Below are 11,515 nucleotides of genomic sequence, written 5' to 3' on the forward strand. Positions count from 1 at the left end.
AGGGAGTGGCCCATCGTACTGCAGGGTTACACTCCTCAGGTGGACCATAAAGTCTAGTCCCAGGAGTATCGGAGCGCAAAGGTGCGGTAACACAAGGAGCCTGAAGTTCTCGTAAACTGTGCCCCGCACCGTTAGGTTGACCACGCAGCTCCCTAGCACGGTAACAGACCGGGACCTCGACACCATCGAAATTGCCTGTCTGACACTCCGTACTCGGAGACCGCACCGTTTCACGGTGTCAGGGTGAATGAAGCTCTCCGTGCTCCCGCTGTCAAACAAACAATGAATTTGGCGTCCATTTACCTCTATGTCCATCATGGACTTGTCGAGTCTGTGAGGCTTGGCCTGGTCCAGGATGATTGACGCCACCGTTGGGTCTTGGGTGCAACTGCAGGCAGCTGAGATGGTTGATGATGATGACCCCTGCTGGTCATCTGCGGTCGGTGCTGACCAAAATGGCTGCGCCCATGGATCGCACGTGGTCGGTGGCGCTAAAAGTGGTGGCCCCTGCAGGTCGCACGTGTCTTGCGTCTCCATCGTCAGGAATGGCGGCGCTCTGGAATCGCACGTGGTGGAAGACCTCGAAGACGCTGGAGACAAGGAGACAGGCTCTGGAGAATCACACGCCGCACTGCTATGTTTGGAGAGTGCTTTGGTCCTGCAGACTTTTGCATAATGCCCTTTCTTTCCACACGCAGAGCACAATACCGTTCTAGCTGGACATCGCTGCCGAGGGTGTTTCGCCAATCCACAGAAGTAACACTGCGGGCCTCCTGGAGCTGCCGCCGTTGTCAGGTCCGAGGTTGGAAACACAATCGCGCAGTTTTTCGGAGCCGCTGAATAAAGTAGTCGGTGGCTGTACTTGCCACGATGTTCCCATGTGGTCGGTGGGATACATTTCTAGACTTCTGGAGGCCGTTTCCATAGCGTCAGCCAATTCTACTGTCTTAGCGTGGTCTAGATTACCTTGCTCTAGCAGCCGAAGGCGAATATACGACGAGCCGATTCCCGCCACAAACACATCTCGGATCAAGTCGTTCGTATACTGGGCCGCCGACACTGGCTTGCAGTTGCAGGCTCTGGCTAGCTGCTAAAGTTCACACAGGTACTGTTCTGTCATTTCGCCGGGCTGCCGCCGTCAAGTGGCTAGAAGGTGTCGAGCATGGATCTCGTTTGGCGGTTTGTTGTGCCGTTTCTTAAGTAGTTCGATGGCCCCTTTGTAGTCTTGGGCATCGCGGATTGATAAGTATACAGTGTCGCTTACCCTCGCGTGGAGGACCCGCAGTCTATCGGCGTCGTTTTGAATGGCTGTTGAGGCATCGATGTAGTCTTGGAAACACTTTAACCAATGGTCGAAAGTGTTCGACGCTCCTGCCGCACGTGGATCTAAAGTAAGCCACTCGGGTTTCAACATTTGCTCCATGGTTTTTTTTCAAAATTTTGTTAGTAATAAAATTGATGCGCGATTAAATCACTCGGGAGGCTAGATTGTACCTGGGAAATAAAGGCTTTTATTACTAACAAGAATGGAGCACACTATATACAATACAATCCCAGACTAAAGGGTCACCAGGCAGTGCAGTGACTTTTATACTTCCCCAGGTAGGCGGAGCCAACTGGAGTGTACCACAGAACAATATCAACAGGTAGAACAGCCCAACCCTAACACCAACAGTAACAACAGTAACATATCTACAAACACCCATAGTGCTGACCATCCATGGCTCAGCACTCATAGTGGTAACCAACTATGGTTCATCACACAATGGAATCCCTGAAAAATCAATCCTTGGCCACTTCCCCTTCTGCATCTATATCCTTGGTGACGCCATTCAAAGATATCGGATCAGCTTCCAAATGTAAGCAACAGACAGCTGTAATTCTACACCACTAACAGATCAAACAAGGAATTTAGGAGGAGTTTTTTATTCAGAGAATGCTGGCGATGTGAATCTGTCACATGGAGAGATTATGGAATAAAATCATTGAATAGCTTCAGAAAAACCATTCAGCCTATCAAGCCGTCACTCTAGAACAGCAATTTAGCTGGACCCACCATCGCTAATGGCCAGTCCTTTCCTTACGGGCAAATCTTTTCCTTCAGTAGTTCTTCTAATTCCCTTTTGAAAAAAAGATTAAATCCATCCTTTTCAGGCAATGTATTCCAGATTGTAATCACTTGTTAAATATTGAGACTTTCCCTCATGTTGGCTTTGGTTCCTTTGCCAATCACCTTAAATGGATGTCCTCGACTTCATGATCCATCTGTCAATGGGATCTGTTTCTCTTTATCTACGTACTCTGTCTAGGTCTCCTGATGATCTTGAAGCAGATAATAGGAGCATTTAATGGGAGGCTTGATGCATACATGAGAGAGCAGGAAACAACTACAACTGTAATACTATATTATGCACCCTATCTCTAATTCTGGGATATCGCTTGTATCCCTTTATTGAAGACACAATACTAATCATTCAGCTTCTTTGCCATTTCCCTATTCCCCATTATAAATTCTCCTAACTCTGTCTGTGATAAACTATAATTCGGCCTGGAGTAAACAGTCACAGGTTCATCCTGTATATAACTCACTTGATAGCATGGTGGCACAGTGATTAGTATTGCTGCCTCACAGCACCAGGGACCCGGGTTCGATTTGTGGCTTTCGTCACTGTCTGTGCAGAATCTGCACATTCTCCCTGTGTCTGCTTGGGTTTCCTCCGGGTGCTCTGGTTTCCTCCCACAGTCCAAAAGACGTGCTGGTTAGGTGCATTGACTATGCTAAATTCTCTCTCAGTGTACCCGAACAGATGCCGGAGTGTGGCGTCTAGGGAATTTTCACAGTAACTTCATTGCAGTGTTAATGTAAGCCTACTTGTGACACTAATAAATAAGCTTGATCATAGAATCCCTACAATATAGGAGGCCATTCGGCCCATCAATCCTGAACCAACAACAATTCAACCCTATCCCTGTAATTCCACATATTTACCCTTTTAATCCCCCCAAAACTAGGGTCAATTTAGCATGACCAATCAACTTAATCTTTGGATTGTGGGAGGAAACCAGAGCACCCGGAGGAAACTCACACAGACACAGGGAGAACGTGCAAACTCCACACAGAGACCCAAGCCGGGAATCGAACCCGGGTCCCTGGAGCTGTGAGGCAGCCGTGCTAACCACTGTGCTGCCCCAAATATTGACATTACATTAAAATAATAGGACCATACTGCTTTTTATTCAGAAAACATACTTTATTCATATATAACCTGAAAAATATTACAAAAACATTTCCAATCATTCCAACAGTAACGTGTGATCATATTTACATTTTCCTTGCGATCATAATTTATGCTGTGTTCAGTCTAAGAACATTACACATGTTTCAATACAAGTCCAAAGTTCTTTTGAAACTGTGTACATTGGTCAAATTGCACTTTGTGCTGCTTTACTGCAGTTACACACAGTTAGAGATTATAGACAGTGCCAGTGTTTTCTTCTGGTTACTAGCCCCTTAAGTCAACATTGGCTGAAAGGCCTTACACAGTGGCCTTTCCTATTGTGCATTGGCGGCGACTGCCCCAGGCTGGAATGCGTCCCTCAGTGAGGGCAAACTGACTGTCTGCCCCTCTACCACGGCTATATTCGCGGCCGGGTGTCCCTGGAGAGGGAGCATGTGGTGTCTGGGGGCACAGTTAATGCCTTCCGTACCGGCTGGGCACCGCAGGGACAGGGGTGTACTATTGACCCCTTTAATCACATTTTTATTTGATGTTTTAAGTTTCCTTTCCACTTTGTTTTGTTTCGGGCGGTTTCCCTTCTTTTATGGAGCTGCCCCTTTTGAGTTGTCCTTAAGTTAGTTTGATTTCGTTTATTTGGTTGGACAACAAAAGATACCCCTCACTGGGGACAACGCTGTCACCATGGGTGACCGGGAATGCTGAGGCAGTGTGTTCTGGAGGAAGGTCCCACCTCCATCCAGCAGAGGGGCGGGCATGCCGCCATTTTGTCACCGGGCCCAGGCGGGGAGAGGGAGCTGTCAGTTTGCAAATGTCCGCGCTCTGGGAGGGTCTGCAATGAGGGAGAGAGAAATAAATAATTATCCGCCGCTCAGGGCAAGGGACACAGAGAGAAAGAAAGACGGAAATGTCCGCGGCTGCGGGAGAGAGACAGAAATGCCCGCGGCTCCGGGCTCACCCCCTGTGTGGAGATGGCCGAATGTGGGCAGGTGTCCGTGAGGTTTAGTGCCTGGCGCCCGGGAGGAGAGCCGGCGATGGGGACAGGAGGTGAGGCCGCTCCTCCAGCGGCTGCTTCGTCGCCGGAGTCGGGAGAAAGATTCCCTACCCGTCGCCGTCAGCGCTGGACTCCGGTGAATCCGGGCCGGGGGCTTCGGTGTGCGGCTTCCCCCAGCCCGGTCCCGGCTCCTCTCCGTGGTTAACCCCGGGGCAAGTCGGCTGTGCAGGCCCGGGAGCTCATCTCTGGGCCCGGAGCGTCCCCTTACTCGAGTGAGACTCACAACCCCCGGCTTGTGCTTTGGTTCTGGGGTAACTGGGCTCCGGGTTAATGGGGGGGAGAGGGGGCTGTATTTGGGCAGAACTTCACTGAACCAAACTGAGTGCTGGTGATAGTCAACCCGGTTATTGTCAGGAGTTATGATCACGGTAAGTAAAGATAGCCATTAACCTGGAGTGGGTAACATTCCGTTTAATACCTCGGCTGTGGCTTACACTGGATTTAAAAAATTTATTGACCATCTGAAGGCATTAAATCAATTAACTCCATGTTTTACAGTAGCTCCACGTGGCGAACTGGAAATACAGGCGTGGCTCCATTTACACTGAATTAATGAGGGTACTTTTTGATTGAGTTTTTAACTTTGATTAAAACTACTTTGTCAATGTTTCTATAAGCATGTAAAATAGATTTTCCTGAAATGTGCATGCAAAACATTTTCCACTGAAATTGTAGCTGTGGCCACACAGGTCAACAATTGTTGGACCATGCTGCTGTTTCTCCAAAGTCATAACTGTGGTTGCAGGTTGCACCCATTGTACTTATTCCATATTACTATATCTACATGGCCACTGTACCATATGGATAATTTTAACCTAACCCACCTGAAACTGACATGATCAGATCAATAAAAAATCCAACCTGATTTATTAAATGGGGAGCAATTGTGTAGGTTATGTTTAGAGTTTGAAGATGTAGGAATGATTTGATCAGTTTTTGATGCAAGTTTTGAAAGTGATAGTTTAGCAAATGGAGGAATTAATTGGTAGTTGCAAAACTGAAGTATTGATGGTTAAGAGTATGTATCCTCTCATGACTGAACTCTGCAAAATCACCGCAAAATCAGATATCCATAGAGCTGGCAATTAATGTTGGTGTTTAGATGAGATTCTGCAGCTGCGCCACATTTGGCCTTCCACTGGGCATGTTGGATGTTTTTGAGTTTGCTGTAGGTGAGCCTTGAAGATGACCCAAATTTATTGAATTTAGTTTCCCTGAAAGAAGGCATGGATGTTTGTAAACATGGTTTAGCTTTCTTATCATTGCTGGTTCCTGTTAACAGGAACCCTCCAGTCTAAGACTGACTTGTGAAACGTAACAAGTTTGTGTCGTACATGGAGGGAACATGAAATGGAAGATACCTACGACTAGCCACATTTTGCTCGGTATACTGGCTGGTATACATTAATTCCAACAAAATCAGTCTTCATGTGCTGGAATTATTTTGATTTTAATTAATATTAGAATTCATTGAAGGGGTTGAACAAATACAACCATGCAATTTGAATGTTAAATATTCCCCATACTTTTGGGGAGTTTGAAATCCAGTTATTTAGAATTTATAGCTACTGATTTCAATGGAGTATTGTAAATGTTTTAATACTGTAGAACATTTGCTTCCACTATTTTCTATCAGCCCAGAGGAAATCAGTATTTTCAACAATTACCTTTCTTGATTTTAGCACAGAAATTTTCACCATCTTTGTTAATGAAACCTCATTATTGCTTTATTCCACACAACCTCTGTCACCCACTAGTGTGCTGTGGCATATACTCTGATCTTTCTGCCTTTGTATTTGTCAGTGCCGCCTCTTGCCCAACCTTCAGCCACACCTACCCTTGCACTGTAAATTCCTACTTTGCTGGTTCTCTCTCCACTTCCCAAAGACATTCTCTCCAACCTGCCTCTTTCTTCACTTGCATTCCATACCTTCAACTTCCTGCACCTACGCTCGCAATCACTTTCTGTACAGGGAATTTGTTACATGAAGGGGGCAAAAGTGAACAAATGTATGAATGAAAATACTATGTACACGGGAATAATCTTTAAACTTAAGCAATTCTGTCTCTCTTTCCTCTTAAGTTGCTCCTTAAAACACTTCAGAAAGAGGCCATTCGGCCCATCGAGTCTGCACTGACCACAATCCCACCCAGGCCCTACCCCCATATCCCTACATATTTACCCACTAATCCCTCTAACCTACGTATCTCAGGGCATTAAGGGCAATTTTTAGCATGGCCAGTCAACTTAACCCGCACGTCTTTGGACTGTGGGAGGAAACCCACGCAGACACGAGGAGACACTTCTTGATCAAATTTTGTTCAACTGCCATATCTCCTTAGTTCCTTGGTTGAAGCTCTTGTGAAAGGCCCTGGGATGCTTTACTAAATAAAATATGCTATAAATATGCTTGTAATTAATTGTAGTCATTTCATATATTCAGGCTTTTTACATTTTATTTTAGCATCTGGAGTCACACTTTGAAAAGTAGTGTCCGGCTTTACTGAGAAGGACTTCCCTCTTGTGATATAAAGTGAACTTTGGTAAGATTAAATTTTCTTCTGAAGCAATAGTGATCTTGGATAATATAGTTCTTGAGCCAGACAAGCAATTGAATCTAACACAATTTGAGTAATATAATAAATTAAGCAATTTATGTAAGCTGTGCAATTATGCTGGCATACTTGGCAAAGGTTATTCTGCATGTCTTGGCGTGGACTATTATTGTTACTAATTATAAGAATTTCATTAATCATTTTTAGCAGTATTTATAAGGGCACTTTAAGACTGAACTTTATTCAAGATCCTCCCACAAAGGCATGCTTGCATTGTTTGCTTGCAAGCTTGTAAGAAATGGAGGAATATTAAGTGAATAGCTGCTTTTACAATGGACTATTTTTTGGTAAATAGTTCATCCAAGTGCATATTCATACATTTTATTAATACTCAAATAATTAGCTCAAGATGAATGTTCTCCTATTTTCCAGGTGCAAAACAACATGAATCCTGAAAAGTCTACAGCTTATTTTGGTATTTGAGCAGGGGAACGTAATGTTTGGAGAATGCGACCTTCAGTGTTGTACCTTCTGAAACATTAAACTTCTTGTCATGACTTGAAATTGCTATCTTGAAGAAACTTTGCATTCTGGAAAAGCAAATGGATTTTTAAAGCTAGAATTTGTGATACCAGCTGACATAATGCTCTTTTCTATTGGTTATGTTGTGATCTATTGTGCCTACATGTCCAAAATAAAATATTTATGCAAACATTTTTCTTGGTGGTGTAAAACCTACCTGTGGGTGATTCTAAATTATCTGCATGAACAGGGGCGGCACGGTAGCACAGTGGTTAGCACTGCTGCTTCACAGCTCCAGGGACCTGGGTTTGATTCCCGGTTTGGGTCACTGTCTGTGTGGAGTTTGCACATTCTCCTCGTGTCTTCGTGGGTTTCCTCCGGGTGCTCCGGTTTCCTCCCACAGTCCAAAGATGTGCGGGTTAGGTTGATTGGCCATGCTAAAATTGCCCCTAAGTGTCCTGAGATGCGTAGGTTAGAGGGATTAGTGGGCAAAATATGTAGGGATATGGGGGTAGGGCCTGGGTGGGATTGTGGTCGGTGCAGACTCGATGGGCTGAATGGCCTCTTTCTGTACTGTAGGGCTTCTATGATTTCTATGATAAGTATATGAAGGAACATTTAAGCTATTGGATAAGTTCCACAAAATGGGCTTGTCAACTAAGTTGAAGCTGATGAAAGAAAAGTGGCAGTGGCAACATGCATGTGAAATTGCCTGGGTGATGGAAAATAGCAGTGGTGAATGGTTGTTTTGGACTGGGGAAATGCACACAGTGGGGTTCCTTGGGTTGGTACCAGGACTTGATCTATATAAATGACCTAGACTTGGGTACACAGGGCACATGTTCAAAATTTGTAAGTAACGATTTGTAGCTATTATAAACTGAGGAGGATAGTGATTGACCTCGACGACATGGCTGGTGGAATGGGTGGACGTAGCAGATTTAATTTAATGCAGAGTAGTGAAAAGATGGATTTCAGTGGCAAGAATGAGGAGAGAATACATTCTAATGGCTACAATTCTAAAGGGGATGCAGAAACAGTGGGACCTAATGTTACGTGCTCTTCTATAACCAATAAAATGAACAAATTACCTTCCTCTAAAGGGAATCTAATGTTTCATGTGCTCAAATTATTGAAGGTAGAAGTGCAGTTTTAGAAGTGGTTAAAAGGGCATACAGGATCTTGGTCGTTATGTGTAGAATATAAAAGCAAAGAAGTTATGGAACTGTATAAGGTAGGTTTGGCTTCAACTGAATCATTGCATCTAATTCTGCATCAGCCCTTGTGTAGAATGTGAAGGCTTTAGAGAGGATGTGAAAATGATTCCAGTGAAGTTTGTTTATTGGTCACAAGTAGGCTTACATTAACATGACAATGAAGTTACTGTGAAAATCCCCTAGTCGCCACACTCCAGTGCCAGTTCAGGAACATGGAGAATTTAGTATAGCCAATTCACCTAACCAGTACATCTTTCGGACTGTTGGAGGAAATCCACACAGACACGGGGAGAATGTGCAGACTCCATATAAACAGTGACCTAACCTGGGAATTGAACCGGGATCCCTAGCGCTGAGGCAGCAGTGCTAACCACTGTGCTGCACAGTAAGAGTTTTAACAACACCAGGTTAAAGCCCAACAGGTTATTTGGTAGCAAATGCCATTAGCTTTCGGAGCGTTGCTCCTTCGCCAGATGGAGTGGCTATCTGCTCTCAAACAGGGCATACAGAGACACAAAATCAAGTTTTAGAATGCGTATCTACAGCCAACCAGGTCTTAAAGATACAGACAATGTGAGTGGAGGGAGCATTAAGCACAGGTTAAAGAGATGTGTATTGTCTCCAGACAGGACAGCCAGTGAGATTCTGCAAGTCCAGGAGGCAAGCTGTGGGGGTTATTGATAGTGTGACATAAACTCAAGATCCTGGTTTAGGCCGTCATGTGTGCGTAACTTGGCTATCAGTTTCTGCTCAGCGACTGCGCTGTCGTGTGTCGTGAAGGCTGCCTTGGAGAACGCTTATCCGAAGATCAGAGGCTGAATGCCCGTGACCGCTGAAGTGCTCCCCCACAGGAAGAGAACAGTCTTGCCTGGTGATTGTCGAGCAGTGTCTGCATGGTTTCCCCAATGTTCCATGCCTTGGGACATCCTTTCCTGCAGCGTATCAGGTAGACAATGTTGGCCGAGTTGCAAGAGTAGGTACCGTGTACCTGGTAGATGGTGTTCTCACGTGAGATGATGGCATCCGTGTCGATGATCCGGCACATCTTGCAGAGGTTGCTGTGGCAGGGTTGCGTGGTGTCGTGGTCACTGTTCTCCTGAAGGCTGGGTAGTTTGCTGCGGACAATGGTCAGTTTGAGGTTGTGCGGTTGTTTGAAGGCAAGAAGTGAGGGTGTGGGGATGGCCTTGGCGAGATGTTTGTCTTCATCAATGACATGTTGAAGGCTCTGGAGGAGATGCCGTAGCTTCTCCATTCCGGGAAAGTACTGAACGACGAAGGGTACTCTGTCCACCGTGTCCCTTGTTTGTCTTCTGAGGAGGTCGGTGCGGTGTTTCGCTGTGGTGCGTCGGAACTGTCGATCGATGAGTCGAGCGCCATGTCCTTATCTTATGAGGGCATCTTTCAGCGTCTGGAGGTGTCTGTTGCGATCCTCCTCATCCGAACAGATCCTGTGTATACGGAGGGCTTGTCCGTAGGGGATGGCTTCTTTAACGTGGAAGCTGGAGAAGCGGAGCATCGTAAGGTTATCCGTGAGCTTGTGGTACAGTGAGGTGCTGAGGTGACCATCCTTAATGGAGATGCGTGTGTTCAAGAATGCCACCGATTCCGGAGAGTAGCCCATGGTGAGTCTGATGGTGGGATGGAACTTGTTGATGTCATCATATAGTTGTTTCAGTGATTATTCACCATGAGTCCAAAGGAAGAAAATGTTATCGAGGTATCTAGTGTATAGCATCGGTTGAAGGTCCTGTGCGGTGAAGAAGTCTTGTTCGTACCTGTGCATGAAGATATTGGCATATTGAGGTGTGAATTTGGTCCCCATGGCTGTTCTGTGTGTCTGGATGAAGAACTGGTTGTTGAAGGTGAAGACATTGTGGTCCAGGATGAAGCGGATGAGTTGTAAAATTGCATCTGGAAACTGGCAGTTGTCGGCGTTGAGTACTGAGGCAGTTGCAGCAATGCCATCATCGTGGGGGATGCTGGTGTAGAGTGCCGAGACATCCATTGTGACGAGGAGTGCTCCTGGTTCGACTGCTGCATGTCATGACTACCGTGCTGCCCCCGTGATAGAAGCTCGGGTTGTTCTTAAGAAGCTGAGAGGAAATTTGATCTCGGTGCTTAAAATAAGACTCTAGATGAGTAGATAGGGAGAAACACTTAATTTGACAGATGTCAAGAATCGGGGACAATTTAAGGTGATTGCCAAACAAAGCAGCAATATGAAAAACCTTTTGCGCATTGAGCGATTGGGATCTGGAATATGTTGTCCGAGCATGTAAGCAGAGGCAACTGTGACTTTCAAAAGAGAATTGGATAAACGCCTCAAGAGGGGGAAAAACTGGTGGGCTTTGGTGAATTGGGACTGCCTGGAGTCCCAGCAGTGGCCACCGCTCACACCTGATTGGGACCTGGTATGACAGAGCTGCCAGCCAATCTCTTAAAGCTAGTCTTTCTCCTGTGACAGCAATTAAGTCTCACCTTAAGCTAATTAACACTGCTCCCATCATTAATGGCAGTGAGGCAGCCACCTTTATTGTGGATGGACTCAGCACTTTTAGCTAGCGTGGCGGGTATCACAGCTCCCCATAAAATCCGGCTTGATGTTTAAGTACTCAGTGAAATTACATTTTTTCAGCAAACCTCTTTGTGACAACTTAGGCTGACCTTTCTGTACCTTAGTAAGAAGTCTAACAACACCAGGTTAAAGTCCCAACAGGTTTATTTGGTTGCAAAAGCCACAAGCTTTCGGAACAGGCTGTTCCTTCGTCAGGAGGGTGGGAGTTCTGATCACAAACAGGGCACAAAGACGCACTCAATTTACATGAATAATGATTGGAATGTGAGTCTTTACAGCTAATCAAGTCTTAAAGGTACAGACAATGTGAGTGGAGGGAGCATTAAGCACAGGTTAAAGAGATGTTTATTGTCTC

At 45.4% G+C, this 11,515-nt stretch overlaps 1 long non-coding RNA gene across 2 annotated transcripts; it reads left to right on the forward strand.

The window, feature by feature from the left end:
• Positions 1 to 4,007: 4,007 nt before the first annotated feature.
• LOC144503605 (uncharacterized) lies at positions 4,008 to 7,562 on the forward strand. Of its 2 annotated transcripts, XR_013499521.1 has the most exons (4): positions 4,008 to 4,658; positions 4,789 to 4,848; positions 6,756 to 6,834; positions 7,279 to 7,562. It is a non-coding gene; the product is annotated as an uncharacterized LOC144503605 (long non-coding RNA). The 2 variants fall into 2 exon arrangements; XR_013499522.1 differs by lacking the exon at positions 4,789 to 4,848.
• Positions 7,563 to 11,515: the final 3,953 nt, after the last annotated feature.

This window comes from Mustelus asterias, chromosome 14 (assembly GCF_964213995.1).
Source record: "Mustelus asterias chromosome 14, sMusAst1.hap1.1, whole genome shotgun sequence".
NCBI classification, from domain to species: Eukaryota; Metazoa; Chordata; class Chondrichthyes; order Carcharhiniformes; family Triakidae; genus Mustelus; species Mustelus asterias.